At 31.6% G+C, this 19,734-nt stretch overlaps 1 long non-coding RNA gene across 1 annotated transcript; it reads left to right on the top strand.

The window, feature by feature from the left end:
• Positions 1–12,743: 12,743 nt before the first annotated feature.
• Positions 12,744–16,657, top strand: LOC138339540 (uncharacterized). Its single transcript, XR_011212368.1, has 2 exons — positions 12,744–13,306; positions 15,994–16,657. It is a non-coding gene; the product is annotated as an uncharacterized lncRNA (long non-coding RNA).
• The last annotated feature ends 3,077 nt before the right edge of the window (positions 16,658–19,734 follow it).

Here is a 19,734-nt window from a genome sequence, read left to right as displayed (position 1 = left end):
GTTGAATGATTTGGTGACTTCGTGGTTTTAGGTACCGATACACCGACGAGTAAGATCGTTCTATCTTGGGAGGATATATTTCATTAACCTCGGATACTTGAGGGGAATAATTTTCTTATGGGAACACTGAACATTTAGTGGACTAGATTTTCTTCTTTAAGAAAAATATTTTGTATATTGTTTCTAATCTGTTTCTGGTTAATTTTGTATATTGTTTCTAATCTGTTCTGATTCTATTCTAGTTTTGAAAATACTCTTTTAAACTTTGTTGTTTTTTATCAGTTTTATCAAAGTTATTTGTTCTAAGTATCTTAAGAATACAAAATGAACAACGATCTTAATAAAACTATTATACTATTAATATTTCTTGTATTCTACTAATTGAGGGGGGAAAATCATGGAAATAAAATATTAATGCACTACTTCTCCAGAATTCGGTGTTTCGTTTAGCAAGGTCAAAGTGAGAATGTACCTGAAACATTAGTGATATTCCGGTTAAAGATTACACTAGGTAACCTTCTTATTATTTATCTAAGTAGGAAAATAGTTTCTAAAGGTTATTACTTTTGATACTTATCATGCGTATCTTTGGAAAAAATTCTGAGTGTATGTCTTATGAATGAAATTTCCTTAAAAAATAATGTTGCCTTTAAAATTTACTAGTTTACAAAATGAGATATGCATTGTTTGATAAAATAGTATGTTAATATGTCATAGTTGGAAGACTATTAAAAAATATTTCTATGTGATAATCTAAGAATATGTTTTATTTTGTTTGGAGAAAAACAAAACTTTTGTAATTTTGTATTTCTTGTGAATTTGATTGTGCCTGATTGTTATAGACTAAAAACTTTTGTAGTTTTCTACTCTGAATAAATTGGACTATGCAATTGGTTTAAAGCATATGAAAACTTCACCTATTAAGTCAGTATTGGACTTTTGATTTTCTACAAACTTCATTGTTACATAGAAATAAATTGTACAGAATTTTATCATTATTGTTGGTATTCTAAATATTAGGTGGTGTGTCTAACTGTGCTAGAAAAAAATAAACAATAGCTTAAAAGTGTGTGATTTTGTGTCTGGAATAGGTGCCTCTAGGAATGAACTTTGACAATGAAAATATCATCAAAATTGAATTGAAACACTATAATTTTTTTCGTAGAATAATGCTTCCAAAAGAGGTTTCATGTTGTCAATGAAATTTCGATAGTCGGGATAAAAATATGTAAAAAAACTATTTTCAAGTACTTGAAAATATTTTGAGATCATATTTAAAATGTGAAGGTTCTTTGCTTATGATAAAAATAAAATTAGAATTAGTGTCTAATTTAAATTTGGGTAAAAATATGAAGTAGATTTGGGTAAAAATATGAAGTTCAATGATACTTTCGTATTATGTAGACCCACAAAAGTTTTGGAGTATTTTATATTCGTTGAATTTCTCTTTTACTGGTATATGGTATGACTAACATAAAACTATCAAATTATATGTATACTTGTTCAAAATAATTGTGTTCTTTTATTAAAAAAATATCACTTAAAATATTGTGATTTTTCATGAAAAAACATATCTATTAAATGTAATTGTTTGTATATAATGAATATTGGTGAATAGTCATTTTCGTGTTATGTAAAAGAAGCATTTGGATTATATTGCCTTTATTTGACCTAATGAAACTTTATTCATGGATAGTTCTATGACAATCAAACTGAAAGTTATGGAAATGTCTTTTCAAAAGGACATGTGACAAGGTAATGGCTCTGAACAATGTTTGTATCACAAAATTATAAGAGATAGGAACAAATACTAGTGAGAAAAAAGATACCTCGCGAAGAGCTTTTCAAACCAATATTTTTATTTGTTCTTACTTGCTTGAGTCAAACTGTTATTACATGAAAACTTGAAATATATCAATAACATAACCTTGTAAGGAAAACTGATCAACTTAGAAGTTTTGTCAAACTTTGAGTGAAATAAATAAAAATGTCAAGCTTGTGCGGAATCTAAGTATGCTGAGCATTTTGATAAATCTGTTGAAAGGGATTCTAATCCCTTAGAATTGTTTTACACTAACATTTATGATATGAAGTCAACATCATATCGTGATAGAAAAAATTATCTTGTAATTTTCATTGACAATTGCATTAGAAACGATTATGTCTATTTTGCTGAATGATAAGGATGAAACAATAGAAATGTCTAAACAATATAATATTGAAATTGAAAATCAGTTGGGAAAAAGATAAGATAGAGACGGAGAGTAGAAATCTCATTTTCTAAAAATATGTTTGAAAAGGGGAATATCAATCCATTTGCTTCCCTATTCATCTCAGTCTAATGAAAATAAAAATCGAGCTTCGAAGGAAATGATGACCGCATAAATTCAATTAAAATTAAAATTTTAAGCAAACAACTTCAACTTCATAAATTCAATTAAAATTAAAATTACTTGAAATAAGTTAGGTCCTTAAATAGAAAGGGAAATTGTCAAAAATATCCCTCAATTATGGTTTGTTATTTAATTTTACCCTCACTGTTAAAATAAAGTTAATTTTACCCATCCTATTACTAATTTCACTAAAACTACTCCTCATTAGACAAAATCCCTAAATTTGACCCAAATTGACCAAAATTACCCGATTTTTAAAAATAAAAATATTGAAACATGAGCAACTGTGTCCCTTTTCTTTAAATACAAAAATTGAAACATAATTAATTGTGACCCTTTTCTCTAAATAGAAATATTGAAACATAATTAATTGCTTTCCTATTGTTTTATCATCATTAATAAATATTATTTTTATAAAATCAAGCTCATAAGAATATAATCATAAAGAGAAGAAGACAAGAGAAGTAGATAGTAGAAGAGGAATTTTCTTCTTATTCAAGTGTATGTAAGTCTCATCTGTATATATTACAATAGTGAATGAACAACCCTATTTATAGAGTGAGAAATCACTCCAAAGGTCACCATATTAAGTATCATAATAAATAGATACATTCTTATCCAAAAAGGTTCATGTAACCTAGTGAATATGAATGGTTGTTCATGTACCAACCTTATGGACTATCCACTTAATTCAATGTATTTATAACACTCCCCCTTGGATGTCCATAGATAATGTGCCTCGTTAAAACCTTACTAGGAAAAACCCCGTGGGAAAAAATTCTAGTAAAGGAAAAAGAGTACACATATCTTTTGATACGCACTATTTGTTGCCTCATTAAAAACCTTGCCAGGAAAAACCCAGTGGGAAAAAACCTCGGTCAAGGGAAAAAGAGTGCAACGCGTATTATACTCCCCCTGATTAAAACATCACTTAATTTCTTGTGATGATGTCTCCAATCTTCGTACATTGTGGTTGGTATATTTTTTTTAAAGAAAAATCACACATTTCTTGAATATGGTGTGTCACTTATCTCAACCAGACGCACTTTCGACTTGCTTCATGGAGGACTTTTATTTCTGCATAGCAACATTTGCTTCATTGATCGCTAAGATATTATTGTGCCTCCACATGCAAACACATATCGTTCTTGAGATAGATCTTTATGCGGATCAGATAAATATTCTGCATCTGCGTAACCAATCAATTTTGTCTTGGATTCCTCGGGATAGAATAAACCCATAACTATGATCCTTCGAGGATATTCAATCATGTGCTAAACACCATTTCAATGTCCTTTTATCGGGGAGAAATTGAATCTTGCCAGTAAATTTACTGCAAAACAAATATCTGGTCAAATATTGTTAGTAAGATGCACTAGTGCCCTGATTGCACCAAGATAGAGTTTCATCACCAAGAAACTCTTCATCCTTCTTTTGAGATCAAACTTAATCATCATTTATGTCAAGTGATCTCATAATCATTGGGGTACTCAATGAATGCGATATATCCACATAAAATTGCATAAAAAAATTTCAGTGTATGTGCACTGTTAGACAAATATTTTATTTGTCAAATTATCTATCTGTAGGTCAAGACAAAATTTTGTCTTACCAAGACCTTTTCATAAAAATACATGAACAATTAGGGTCATTCTTTTGTACCCTTTTTCTTCCTTGACTATTTTCAATCCATATAAGGATTCTTGAAGCTTTATTGGAAAAGTTTCTTTCAAACTCTTATATGCTTCAGATACCTCGATTGTTTCAAGGATTTTCATATAACCTTCATTGTCTAGCTAGACATTACAATTATTCATTACATGCATTCAAGTTTTTCATATGTTGCCAGATCAAAACAAACCTCATTGCATCCACCAAAAGAGAAAACATCTCCAATAATGTCAGGATTTTTGCGATAAACCTTTATGCCCCAAGGCACAAATCGTATTTGATATCTTACGGTTATACTATCGCATAATAATTTATTTGTACCCCACTGACATTATACCTTGATTTATGAACTACCAGTCCAAAATGTCACTTTTCTAAGTGAAACAAAATATACTTGAATTATGTATTTTACTTGGCCAACCATTTATCTGTCCACACTATATGACAGATTTGAATTCAAGATCCTCATCACAATTTATATCATTGAGCGCTACCTCATATCAAACATACCGTCGACGGATATTTGATATCGATTCCAACAAGACATAACTTATCGAGATCTCTTCATTTTTCATTATTTCAGGTACCTGAACCTTTTTCAAGATTTTATGAAGTGTTATGTCAATGTGCTCTTTTATAGCACTTGCCTCATTATCATGGGCATATTGATCATTTGCTCCTTCCTTCTTCAAGGAATTTTTATATTTGGAATCGATTGGTCTATTATGCTTCCGGCGTATTATAGACTCTGTCCTTCAAGGACTACACATTGGAGCATTTGTAGCTGAATTATATCATAGGGTCAGTGCATTCATCTGGCAACTGATTTGCAATATTATGCAACTGAATTATCCCTTGAACTTTAAGTTCACATATTTATTTTAACGAGGATCTAGATAATTCATAATTAACCTCACATATAATTTTCAGCTGTCAATCATCTCTTCCTCTAATGTTAGAAAATTTAACATTCATTCCAACCTTATTTGGAAGTTCATCTTTGTGCGTGGTGGAGCAATTAAAATCATAAGCGCACATTCAACATTTTAGATGAAAATTATATGGTTCCTGACCCTGAACCAATTTTAATGGGGAAACCTTGTTGGTTTGATGCATACATGTGTTGCTACATGTTAAACAAAATTATCTCATACCAAATCTTATTTGGGAGTTTTGTTCTCATAACTATGATTTAGCTATAATTTGAGGCATACAATTTCTGCTAAATCAACCAGCATTATCAATATAATTTCATAATTTGGAACTATGCTATTAATTTTAACAATTCGAGCAAACAACCTTACAAAAACCAATTTGTAAGTTGACAACAAAATACATGTGACCATCGCATAGATGCATTAATCACATAGTTGCAAATGATCCACATGACAGGTGAACTGGCCCATATTCACCCTTTTATATGTTCCAAAAATTTTAGGGGATTACAGTCCCGACCTTAGCTGGTACAATGATCATTTTATCAAGAGAACAAGCAACACAAGAGAATTCTTGAATAATATTTATTTCTTCATCATATAAATCACCTGAATTCTCAATCACGTTTGCATTACATTTAATCGGAATGATCAACCAGTCATGCCAACTGATCTTTATTTCAGTACACTTATAATTTACTTTTACATGTGATTTCATCAGCATGTACATGTTTGTATGGAACAAACAAGAGGAAAAGTGGGGTAATCTTTTACATAAACATTATAACCCTCTTCGGTTGTAGTGATTTATAGTCTCAATATTTATTTTCATTCATCCGAAACTTAAAAAGTTTCTTTTGAGACTTACTACAACCCCAATATTATTCCTTTGATAATAGCACAACTCGTTAGAGCTTGCAATTCAATTTTGTGTACTATCACATATTCCATGACACCATTCCTATGGTGAGCATCTCCTTCAAGGAGGAAATTATATTATCATTGTCATGGTCAAAATCATTACGAGCAAGACATGTTTCTTGCTTTACTTTTGTTGTACCATAGGTACACAACCAATGACAAATTTGTATTGCCACACAATAATGACTACAACCCTTATAGGTAAGAACTATTTCTTTCTTTTGCCCTTTCGGTAGTTCACAATAAACATACCATAGTGACGTATAAACATACAATACCATTAACTATTTCTGGCAAATAAAATTTATTTCCTCTCAAACCTCCCATAGAGGTGAATTTTGGTGTATATATCATTTTTTCTCAAACCTCCCATAGAGGTGAGTTGTGGCATATATTCAACCCATAATGATTTTTTCACATCTTGACCCATTCTCTTATAGAATGATCGAGCATTCACGATACTCATTACAAGTCACATTCTCTTCAAGGAATGGACTAATCATTTATATGTACTTCATAAATTTGCATTATTAAGGACATTGTCATGACTTTAAAATTCATCATATTTCCATGACACACCTCAACATCACTTTGAAAAATCAAGTGTACCATCACTTTATCTTCTTGTATCATGATAGAGGATTTATAAACTTGTCAAATTATTGTGTTGACAATATTCACAAGTCTAATGACCTTTTATACCATTTTGATAAAAAAAAATTGCCTTCACATTTTGAAGGACTATTTGAAGAACTCATAGTGTTCTTCCTTTTATCATTACCACAATGATGACTATTATAATTCTGTCCCTCCACGCCCTTATTCATATCATTAATTATTTGTCATCTTTCAGACTAATCATTCACTGCTACCACATTCATATGATTGAATGGAGCAAGTCAACAGGCGGATTTCAGAGTTATCACATGTTGCTACCACATTCTTTTCAAGGAATAGAGCAAATTCAATAGGACGAATTTCAAGACTTTTCATCAAAGCCTTAGTCATTATTATATCATCATTATGGTGCATTGACTCAAACTCAATGTCTTATCCATATAAGGCGTTTTACACCATAATTCTATGGGACTTGAACCCAATCACGGTGCATCAAAACTCAGATTGATGTCTTACCCTTTTGGTGCAATAGAACTTGAATCTATCGTCTTATCCTCAAATATTTTTCATTATGGTGCATCCGGACTTTAATCAGATGTCTTACCCTTTTGGTGCGATGAAACTTGAATCCATCGTCTTACCCTTAACCAACGGTATAATAAATCGAAGTACAACATGATTGATTCTTTGAGTCTTTCAAAACAATAATATTCAAACTCATGCTATTAAAATTTTATAACTTCTTCTATTTAAGAAATTTTGTATAGCATGTCATATTCAACCAATAATTGTATATGCCTTTGGTTCCTGATAACTGTTAGTGATTGAATACTATTGTATTCTAAATCATAAAAATATTTTAGAAAATACATACCTGATTTTATGCATATAATATCTTGATTCTCATAACGAGATCAACCAAAACATGAGTTAAAGAAAAACTAAAACTCAATCTCAATTGGCTAGAGACTTGTGTTGATAACGTTTTATAAAATCAAGCTTATAAGAATATAATCATAAAGAGAAGAAGACAAGAGAAGTAGATAGTAGAAGAGGAATTTTCTTCTTATTCAAGTGTATGTAAGTCTCATCTGTATATATTACAATAGTGAATGAACAACCCTATTTATAGAGTGAGAAATCACTCCAAAGGTCACCATATTAAGTATCATAATAAATAGATACATTCTTATCCAAAAAGGTTCATGTAACCTAGTGAATATGAATGGTTGTTCATGTACCAACCTTATGGACTATCCACTTAATTCAATGTATTTATAACAATTATTATATTTTATAATTAATTGTAAATTTTAGTTACAACTTAAATAACTTCTAAAATATAAAATATATTATTGGGATAACTAGTATGGTAAAATATAGTACTAATACTTTCATTTCTGAGAGATAAGAGAAGGTGATTAGTCAATTTCCTTTGTCATGTTTGTTAGTCTTTATTGTGGAAAAACATGAAAAGGTATTGACACAAACTCTTCTGTCAAAGCCGCCCTCTAACCCCCAAACACAATACTCCATATTCTATTTCAATAATTTCTTTTTTTATTACTCATAAATATAAATTGAGATAAGACACAAGTAATTCTCAAATTATGATCGAAATCTTAGAAACATATCTTAACTAAACTAATGTCCTATTATCTCTTGATCTTACTTTTTTTTATATAATTTTATACATCTTTTGTCTTACGCGATACACTCCATGACTTCACGTAATAGAGACGTGTGAAAGATATTCAGATGTCACTTACGCCAAAAAGGTGCCCAATTTTTTTTAAAAAAAGGTTTAGGACGGTAAATAAAACCTTAGTTTAGTTAAATCGTTTCTCTAAAATTTCAATCATAATCTAAAAGGACACTTATACATTTTTCCATATAAATTTAGAAGTAATTTTTTAGCTTATTTATGAAACAGACAAAAAGATAAATAAGACATCAACTCAGTTTCAAAAATATATTTTTTAAGAAAAAACATCACCCTAAAATTTAAATCCTAGCCAACACATGATCTTATTACAACTACAATTGATTTTCATTGTATTTCATTATTATATGAAAATTTGCATTTCAAGAGAAGGCGATTAGTCAATTATCTTTGTGACGTTAGTAATTTGTCTTGTGAAAATACATGGAAAAGTATTGACAACAAATTCTTCTATCAAAGCCACCTTTAGAAGTATTGTTCAATTATTCGTTATAAGAGAACATACTATTGTTCAATTATTCGTTAAGAGACATTGTATTCTAAATAATGTTTTAATAGTCAAGTAGGGCACATGAATTGACCACACATCAAGTAGATTGTATATATACACTTTAGTTTTGAAAAAGTTAAAAAATAAATTATTGAAAAGATGAGTTTATCAATTTATTTTGATTAATTATAAAATGGATCAATTAAAAATTAATTTTTTTAAAAGTTTTACTTTTTTTAAAATAATTAATTAAGAATATTATAAATAAAATTTTTTATTTTTTCTTAATTTATCAACAAGCAACTAAAAATAATTTTAAAAAAATAAACAAATAATTAAAACCAAATCAAATATTGTACGACAAGAAATGTCAAGAATGAGATGGAGAAATGTGCATAGGAATATTGAATTTGAAAACATTTGATATCATTAAAGTGAGCTCCGACACATTCTTGAATATTGGAATGTGTGTTTATTGAAATATGTATAAATATAAAGCTGGATCTTTCTTATTCTAGCATGTCTCAATGATCAGAAAAACTATTAATTTATCTTTTCAGATTTTTTTCTATTTTCATATCAAAATTGATTTTTATTTTACAATTTAATTCCCTCACTTAAAGGCTATAATGATTATTGTCTAATGAGTTATTAAAGTTTAAAAAAGAGAAAAGCTATCATTTACAATCCAATTGTTAATTGTAATTAACCCTTAACCATTTCCTCAAATTAAGGTTTTAATTTTTGGTGAAATGGTTTACCATTCTAAATTCAGAATTAATACTTTTCAACAGCCAAAATATGAAAGTCCTATAAAGTCATACTTCATTATTTAATTTTCAATAATCTTTTCTTTTTCTTTATAAGTTTCTTTTGATTAGATTTGATAATTTGCTACTAATATTCTAATATTTAATATAAAAAAATGTCTAGGAAGTTCAAAACACTAATGAGTTATTAAAGTTTAAAAAAGAGAAAAGCTATCATTTACAATCCAATTGTTAATTGTAATTAACCCTTAACCATTTCCTCAAATTACGGCTTTAATTTTTGGTTAAATGGTTTATCATTCTAAATTCAGAATTAATGCTTTTCAACAGCCAAAATATGAAAGTCCTATAAAGTCATACTTCATTATTTAATTTTCAATAATCTTTTCTTTTTCTTTATAAGTTTCTTTTGATTAGATTTGATAATTTGCTACTAATATTCTAATATTTAATATAAAAAAATGTCTAGGAAGTTCAAAATGTTTTGAAAAGTTCTTCCCATGGAATATTGTGAAGGTGTGAATACCATCATTTAATTTCCAATTTCTATTAATCTTTTCTTTCTCTTTATAAATTTCTTTGGATTTGACACTTTGCTAATACTATTCTAATAGTTAATAGAAAAGATGTCTAACTTTATATTGTCTAATTTGATAGGAAGTTCAAAATATTTTGAAAAGATCTTTCAATGGAAATTATATTAATTTTTATGGAATATTGTGAAGGTGAGAATAATGTATGAACTTTGTTATCATGCAAAGTTACATAATGTTCTTATAATTTATAAAAAAAATATTTATTTTCTATATTGTATTTGGTATTCACATTGTAGCCTCATTATATGTGGATTCACAATGTGCAAGACTCAAGGACGACTCAACAAGCTTGGGGACCTAAAGTCAAACCTTAAAGAGGGGCCCTAATATTTTATAATTTTTTACTTTTTCAAAAATAAAAATAACCATATATATATTTATTTAAAATCTATTTTTCTAGCCTTTTTAGATGTGAAGTCATTAATTATTATTTTCTAATTGATTTGTTTTAGTAATTCTTTTCAATTATAATATAGCTAATACATTCAATCTCACATTGTTGATCTTAGATAAGATTGTATCAATTTTTGGATTCGAATTTTCTTTTCGGTTGAGACAGTAGTTAAGGAAATTGTTAACATTATTCTATAGCAATATATGCATTAAGAAAAGAATCAAATTTTTTATTTGATTGAGTATTTTTATTAAATTGTATTATTTCTCAATAATAACTAATATAAGAATATATATATATACTTGCTAACAAAGATATCAACAATAGAGCTGTCAATATGGGCTAGCCCACCCCATCCAGGCTAAGCTGGGCTAGCCCATTTTCAATGTGGGTCAGAAAAAGTTCGGCCAAATCCACAAGTACGTGGGCTGTAGGCTTGTCGGGCCAATCCATTCTTTTTAAAAATTATCTATTTTTTATGACTATTATATTAAATTATAAATTATAATTTAAAAATATTATCATAAATATTGACAAACAATATTAGATGATGCTGATGCTACTACTTGTTAATCAAATCCACAAATAAAATTATCTTTATAATATTTATTAAGTTTTTTTTTCAAGTCAAAGGGATAATGCACAAGTACCCCCTCAACCTATGCTCGAAATCTCAGAGACACACCGATACTATACTAATGTCCTATTACCGCCCTAAACTTATTTTATTAATAATTTTCTATCCCTTTTTGGCCTACGTGACACTATCTTGTGGACCCAACATTGATTGACTTTTTTTTTCAAGCTAGTGCCACGTAAGCCGAAAAGGGGTAGAACATTACTTATAAAATAAGTTCATGGGAGTAATAGGACCTTAGTATAGTATAAGTGTGTCTCTGGGATTCCGGATATAGGTGGAGGGGGTAGTTGTGCATTTTCCCCATGTAAAAGTATAAATATCTAAATAGAAATATTAACCTAATTATTTTGAGTTTGAACTCTCTTTAATTTTAAATTTTAATATTATGTAATATTTTTAGTTAATTTTTATTGGCCTACGGGCCGCCCCTATCGATATTTATCAAGCTCTACAAATCAGTAGGTTTATTCAGACCGGGCTAAAAGCTTTTTTTTAAAAAGAGCTCCAAAAATCTTAGCCTAGTCCTATTAAATTCCGGGTTATGCCAGGCCGACCCATCGGGTCTAGCTCATATTGACGGCTCTAATAAACAATAACAAAAGTTCAAGCTGAAAATTATATAATAAAGATAAAATAATAAAACTTGGCTCACGAATTTGATAAGTTGATATAACATTATTGAAATAGTGTTGTGTTTGTTCAATAAAATAATTGTTTGTTGCACTTCTTAAGATTTTTGAAGAAGACACTCAAAAGCAATTTTTGTTATTATTAACTTGTAAGCAACAATAAAAAAAAATTAAGGAGAGAGTTCAATATTGAGAACAAAAATAAAATAATAAAATAGAGAATAAAAAATATGAGTACAAAATAAATATAAGGTCAAACTTTTAGGAGATAAATAAGGAAACCCAATTTTCCACTTTAGGAAATTATTTTCAAAAAATGTTTCATTCCCTTAAAGAAGTGGGAAAAACTAATGGTTAATTTGCTCTTTTTTTTTCCTTTTTACATATTTTTTTAAGTTAAAAATACATATACATTTAAGTAATAGATACAAGTGTTTTTTAAAAAATTGGGCCCCCCAAAAAATATGGTCCCAAGTGATGACTTTAGTGGCCTAGTAGTTAAGATAACCCTGACAAGACTCCATCTGAAACGAGCACTTCCTACTAAGGAGTTTTTTCATATTCAAGATTTGACTAGACAATCGATTAAGAGAGTAACCGTCTCTATCAGTACACCTCATCTTTTTCTGTTTGCTTATAAGTTCTTGCCTCTGAATAAATATAACTTTTCAATTTTATTGTGAAACATATGTTAATTCATGCATAGAGTACTTTTCCCTTTTACAAAATACATAATATTTTCATATTGCGAAGGTAGTTGATTACTAAATTGTTTATATTGTAATGTCAATCATTTTTAAACAGTATTTACGCACCTCCATTACTTTTGCAGCCTTGAGTAGTCATTAACAAAAATATCAACAATGATCTCCTTAATGTGTTTTATCTCTTCCCTTTTTCTTCTGTATTTTTTTGATTTTATTTATGTCTAATATGAACCGTTGACCTATCTTTTCTAAAGTTATTGACTAACGAGTAAATACATTTGAATAGGATTCAGTTCCCTTCTCCTATAACAACTCGCAAAATTGAATTAGTTAGGAAGAAACTTAATAGTTGAAATAGTCAGTTTTTGAAAGTTTTAAAATCTGGAAATTTTCTTAAGTTAGGAAAAAGTGAATTTTCGATCAACTTCAAACGGCCATAACTCGTATCTCAGGATGAGTTAGGTATAGTTCTAGATATGGTTGGAAATTTCTTAGAATAATCTTTCCAACGCCGCCTAGTTTGTGCAAGGTCGATATGTATGAGTGAATTATGCCTTTCGAAAGCTGAGCTGTTGGATTAAGAATAGTCCAATCCAGATTTGGAAAGAGCAAAGTTGACTTATTCTTATCCAATTATTTTATTTTATTTTTGGGTAATAAATTGGGGTCTAAACTGACCCTATTCAGTTCACGCTTTTAGAAAATAAGATAGGGATTTGATAAAAGAGAAAAGAAGAGGAGAACAGAGGAGAAAGGAGAAGAGGAAGTAAGAACGTTCAAGATCGTCAAAGTTCAGCTTCGGGAGTGATCCCTAATAAGGTATGTGAGACTGATAATGCTGGGATCGTTCTCCCATATGCCAAACATATTATTTCAGTTCGAATTCGTCCTATAATCATTAGGATATTGATATCTTGATAACTTTTCTTGAATTCATGTGTTGTTCTTGAATTTCCTGAGTTGTGAAGTTTTTGAATTTGTTATGCCGCATTATAGGGTTGTTTCTCGAGTTAGGTTCTTAGGTACATTTGTTGGGTATCTGTATCTAAAAGAGATTTAAGAAAAAAAAATAATTGAGTTTGGGCGAATTGGGAAGAAAAACTAAGAAGAAATTTTGATGGGCGAAATCTGGACATTGGAACTCGTCGCGTGACCTGTTCCCAGAGTTGAATATTTTACTTTGTGTCGCGGAGCTTACACAAGGTGTTCTGCCTCAAAAGGCGTTTTTAAAACCAAGATTAGATCATGTTTCTGTATCGCGGATCCACCCCAAATTCTGATTTTTAATTTTTTTCTCATGTTTAGCTATCTAGAATCATTCCTAAACATCATGAGATCTTTCCAAAGACGAATCTAATTCCTTGAATCCATAATATAATTTAAAAATCAGTTAAGAGTCAAGTCACGAGCAGTTAAGAACTAAAGTTAAGAGAAATCAAGAGTCATATAAGAGGAGTCATTTCAAGTTTTCACAAGTCTTTTACAAACATTTTAACTTTGTTTTAAGACTTAAGTTTTGAGTTAAATAAAGAGCGAAGTTGAAGTTCCTTCCTTCAAAGTAATATAAGGGGACTAAGTATTCCCAAAAAGATTAGGATGTTTTAACATTTAACTAGTAAGGAAACTTTAATTTCCAAGGAGCCTTAGGGCATGTATCTAGAAAAACTATTGCTTTCTAAAAGAAGCAAGAAGAGAAACTATGATTTCCAAGATAGCTTTGAGCTAAGTATTTTGAGCACTAATCTCAAAACTACAGAATTAGTATTTTTTTTAAACATAAGAGCCAACATATTTTGGGAGTAGTATTGAGCACCGATACGAGGAAGAATTTAGACAACTCACAGCCCCCATAAATCATGTAGCCACCATAGGTAGAAATAGTTTATACTTTTTAGATGAACCCTTTTAACAGTAGACTAGTGGATTCATTAGGCAGTTCAGGTCTTATACCTTTGGCCGAATATACGATGCGCTAAAAGTGTGACGTAGATCGTTGTATCATCACTATAGCTCTTACGTGATGATTGTTGGTTAGAGAAACTCTCATAACAGTTATTGTACTTTTATATACATCAGTTCATCGTATTTTTACATACATCTCAGAGTTTCTTGTATCTTTACATACACACAGAGTTTATAACATGTTTGTAAGCAACTTTCCTTTATACTGCACATGTTTAAATTGCTTAATATTGAAATGAGTTTCGTTAAGTATTCATGAGTTGAAAAGAGCCAAGATCTTTCAAAATTCCCTCCAAGCCTATGTCGTTTAGCACTCCAACTCGCATATTTGTACATTCAATGTACTGATGTCAGTTGATCAACATCCAATGCACCATTGATCCAGTTAAACACTCCAGAGTCAGTTGGTGAGCCTCCTTGAACTCCGGAGGATGTTGTGGGGTCTGTCCCAACATTCATCTCAGTCAGTTTAGAGGCTTCATAGACAGATAGTAGTTAAGAAGTCTTTACATTTAAATCTTTAAGACATTCCCAGATATTTTGTTATGCAATTGAGATAAGTCTTTTTATCATTACAAGTGTGATTGTTATCTGCCGCGGAGTTAAGTAAGCAAGGCCAAGGGTTCGCTCGAGGCCAGCAATGATCACTGAGTGTCAGTCTCGCCCAGGATGTAGGCTCGGGGCATGATATCTCCAATATTTTTTTTCTCTCTATTTCGTCAATTATACATTTAGAATAAGAAGTATATGTCCTATTTAAGTTTTAAAAGTAAAGATTATATTAAATAAATAAAATCATAATCATAATAATTAGTTAAAATATTATATTAAATAAATAAAATCATAATCATAATTAGTTAAGTAAATAAGTTTGGAAAAGTTTTTTTTTAAATTTGGCAAGAAAATATTTCCCACAAATTTAGATACGCATTAATATCATCTTATATTTTATATTATAAATACTTGAATATAGGAGGCTCCACTGTTTGAAAATAAAATAAATAAATCTTATATTATTGATCTTTAAATATGCGGAGGTTGTATGTCAATGGAAAAAAAAGATCAATTTTTCTTTTTAAAAAATAGATTTTTCTTAATCTTTCTTTTATGTATGCATGTGAATCATAAGACATTTTTCAAAACATTACTATTTATTAGGCTAATTATATATATCAAATTTATGGTACTAATGGATCTTCAAAACTTGTGGAATCTTATCAATTTTTAAAAGTATTTTTTGAATTTTATTTGCTTAATTATGATTAGGAATGTAATACAATCTTGACCTATAAATATTAAATAGACTATGTCTTTCATCTTAAATGTATTTCATTAATGAGACGGAGAAAAAAATATAATGAAGAAGAGTCGCATCGTGTTCAATATAATTCATGTATTCCCTTTCATGATTTGCCACAAATCTATCTCTATTTACGTATTGATATACCGTGGTTTCACGGTATTATTATTACTTTTTCCTTAAGTTTAATGTGTCCAAAAGCCTTTTTGTGCTAATTTTTATATGAGTTTCTCCTTATTTGCAGGAATTCAGTCCAAAGATGAATGTGGAGGTTTTTGAGCGAAGAAATGCAGACGAGACAACCTATGGAGCTTGTGACGGTCCGTCATGCTCGTGACGGTTCGTAGATGGCATCGTAGTGCAGCTGCTGAAGGAAGATGGGAAAGTCTGACCAAGTGTTGGGTTATGGAGTGCATGATGGACCGTCATAGCCATGACGGTCCGTCCTGCTGGTTCGTCATGAAGTTCAGAGAAGTAGTCCCAGTACTCAAATTCCAAGAGTTCAAGTGTTTTGGAACAGAGACCTTCGACAGACCGTTGTGCCTGTGACGATCCGTCATATCTGCCGTCGAGGGTAATGAAGAGAGCAACAAAAGAAATTGCACAAGTATGGGACGACAGTGTCCATGACGGCCCGTCGTGATCACGGCGATCCGTCGTGAGGTCCGTCGACCCAGCCGCATTTTGACAGATTTCCAGTAAATATAGTCCTTATTTAGTTAGGTTTTTATTTTTTATAGAGAGTTCGAAAAACCTCATTTTTGAGCTTAGACCCTGGATTATTTTTAGACTATTTGTTAGACTCTTGATTATTTTAGACCTTTTGGGAGATCCTTGATTATTTTGAGATTCTTGTAATTGATTGTTGGTGATTTTTGTTGATTAATCAAGCAAATTTTCGGATTTTACTCTTTCTCACTGAAGTAAGTACATGAATTCTTATACCATATATATTGAATATTGTGATTCTGACTATGGGTAACTAAACTCCATAATTAGGGTTGTGGGAACCATAGGCGAATAATGAGGTAAAATCTAACTAAAATAACAATTCTAGAATAGTGTTTTGCATGTATTGATAATTCTTTCGCTTAGAAGTCTTTTTAACGGATGACCAACGTTAGAACTCGCCTAAATGCTACTTGCCGGACCAAGGAGGTAAATAATAGGAAAAGAATTATCAACATAGATTTAGTGTATACTATCTAATAGGCTAGTATTTATTGGTACGAGGTAATAACTTAGTCAAATATCGAATATGATGCTTAATATGAGGTAAAGATAAGGGTTAGTATAGCAACACACGTAGCCGGACCAAGGTGCGGAGTGAAATTTTCTAGATGCCGGACCAAGGATTTAGAAATACATAACTTATCACTTTGCATGTAAGATACTAGGAAAGAATTGTTATAGTTAGAATTATCAAGTTATGAACATGTAGGGAACACGTAAACTTTAGTTACTTTGATTAATTGATTAAACTCCAACATTCGAAGCTGTTAGTTGTCTCCTTTAATTTCGCTAGTTATTTTCATTTATTTAGAAATAGAAAACCCCCCTTTTATCATTTTTTCTTTCCAAGGAAGTAATTGACTGAACAATAGTAATAATAGATTGAAGTTAAGTCTAAACTATTTTCCTCGTGGGAACGATCCCAACCTCATTAGTTGGGTTATTTACTTGACACGACCGACTTCTTATATGAGAAGTAATTTTGAGCGTATTAAATTTTGCCGCCGTTGTCGGGGAAAGTAGCTTTTCGATTAATTTAAACTTATTACTATAGTTTAGTTGATATTTTCTTGATTTTACTTTATTTTATTATTTTTTATTCTTGCAGAACCATCTTCCTTGTTTGCCAAATACACGGAGAGGAAGAGAACCCTTGTTTCCCTACGATCACGAATTAGAGCTTACACTACGCAACATGAATCAAAACTTGGAAATCAATGATGATGATCCAAACCAGAACATCCCAGCTCCGGTTGATGTTTATGGTCATTTGTTACCCGATGCTCCAGTTAACACCAACAGAGGGGACAAAATCCCGCTCCACAGCCCCAAGAATACTATAGAGGCTATGACAATATAGCAGACTCCGATGAGCCACTTGTCTTGCCCCCTCTACCACCAGGCCACACCTTTGTGGTAACTAGTAGCCTGATGCAAATGCTCATGGCCAGAGATTTGTTTTGCAGGGATACCTTTTGAGGATCCATATGCCCATATAGCTAAGGTTAGGGCAGTGTGTAAAAGTTGTGTAGGGAGGTCTGACTTGGACTTGGATGTAATAGGGCTCAGAGTGTTTCCTCTCTCACTGACAAGAGAGGCTGCTATATGGTTCACTGAGCTCCCGTACAACTCAATTTTCACTTGGAACCAACTAAGGCATGTTTTCTTAGCACGCTACTATCCGGTCTCCAAGAAAATAAACCACAAAGACAGAGTGAACAACTTTGTGGAACTACCAGGAGAGACAATTAGTAGTTCTTGGGGATAGATTCACATAGTTCTTGAGAAGGGTCGCAAATCACCGTATAGATGATGAGTCACTGAAGAAATACTTCTATCGTGGACAGGATGATAATAATAAAGCGGTGTTGGACACTATAGCAGGTGGATCATATGGGGAGTGTCCTTATGCTGAGATTGCTGAAAAATTAGAGAAAATCTCCCGGAATAATAAAGCTTGGAGTACTAGGAAGTCTGATACCGGGAGAAATACCTTCATAGTGCAGTCCACTCACAATCCAGCCACAGATGAGATTCGTGAAGAAATGAGAACTGATCTTAGGTTGGTACTAAAACATGTCACCGGGGGTGCAGAAAAGATAAATGCAGTCAACTACTTATCGAAACCACCGCCACAAAATGACGAGTGCTATTATGAGGAGGACTCCTATGCGGTAAATGAGCAGGCGGGGGGTTTCCGACCAAGTGCCCAAGGCTCTAATCAGGAGAATTGGTGCCAAGGTCAAGGGAACCAAGGTCGAAACTATGGTAACTACAACCGTGAGGGTCATTATGTCCGAGATGGAAACTATAACCGCGACAACAACTTCAACAGAGGTAACTACGTAACAGAAATGATAGGAATGAGCCCTATGTCCCTCCTCAAAATCGTGAAGTTACTCCCAGGGATGGTGGAGATAGTATGGCGCGAGTGGAGGATATGTTGCACAAAATAATGAGGAGGTTCGATGCTAGTGACGAGCACATTAAAGAATTAAGGAGTGATCTAGCAGGTATTGGGCAAAAAGTCGATACACATGCAATATCGATTAAGCAGATCGAGTTGCAAATGGCCCAATTATCTGCTACTGTGAACACACGACAATCAGGCACTCTTCCTAGCAACACTATCCAAAATCCAAAAAATAATGCACACTGTATGGTAATCACTACTCGGGGTGGTAAGCAAACCATTGACCCACCTATGCCGTCTAATGAGGAAAAGGTGAGAAAGGATGATGATAAGGTAAGTGGTGAAGCAGAAGATAGCACTGGAAAAGATACAGAAGTCCCTATGAAGGTATTTCCCATGCCTAGACCACCACCACCCTTCCCTCAGAGATTAGTGAAAAATACTGAGGATGGTAAATATCGGCGTTTTTATAACAATGCTGAAGCAACTTTCTATCAATGTCCCTTTAGTAGAAGCCCTAGAACAAATGCCCGGTTATGCCAAGTTTATAAAAGATATGGTTACAAAGAAAAGATCGGTCACTTTCGAGGATGATGATAGAATGCAGCATTGTAGTGCTATTGCTACAATATCTCTCATACAAAAGAAAGAAGATCCGGGTGCGTTCACTATTCCTTGTACAGTCGGGTCATTACATTTTGCGAAAGCATTATGTGATCTGGGAGCAAGCATAAATCTCATGCCCCTCTCGATTTAAAAGAAGTTGGGTTTGGGTGACCCAAAACCCACTGCAATGCGGCTACTTATGGCTGATCGAATAGTGAAAAGGCCTATAGGGAT

Source organism: Solanum lycopersicum, chromosome 11 (genome assembly GCF_036512215.1).
Source record: "Solanum lycopersicum chromosome 11, SLM_r2.1".
Classification (NCBI taxonomy): domain Eukaryota; kingdom Viridiplantae; phylum Streptophyta; class Magnoliopsida; order Solanales; family Solanaceae; genus Solanum; species Solanum lycopersicum.
The sequence above is the reverse complement of the archived record's forward strand: the minus strand, read 5'-3'. Positions and strand labels throughout refer to the sequence as shown.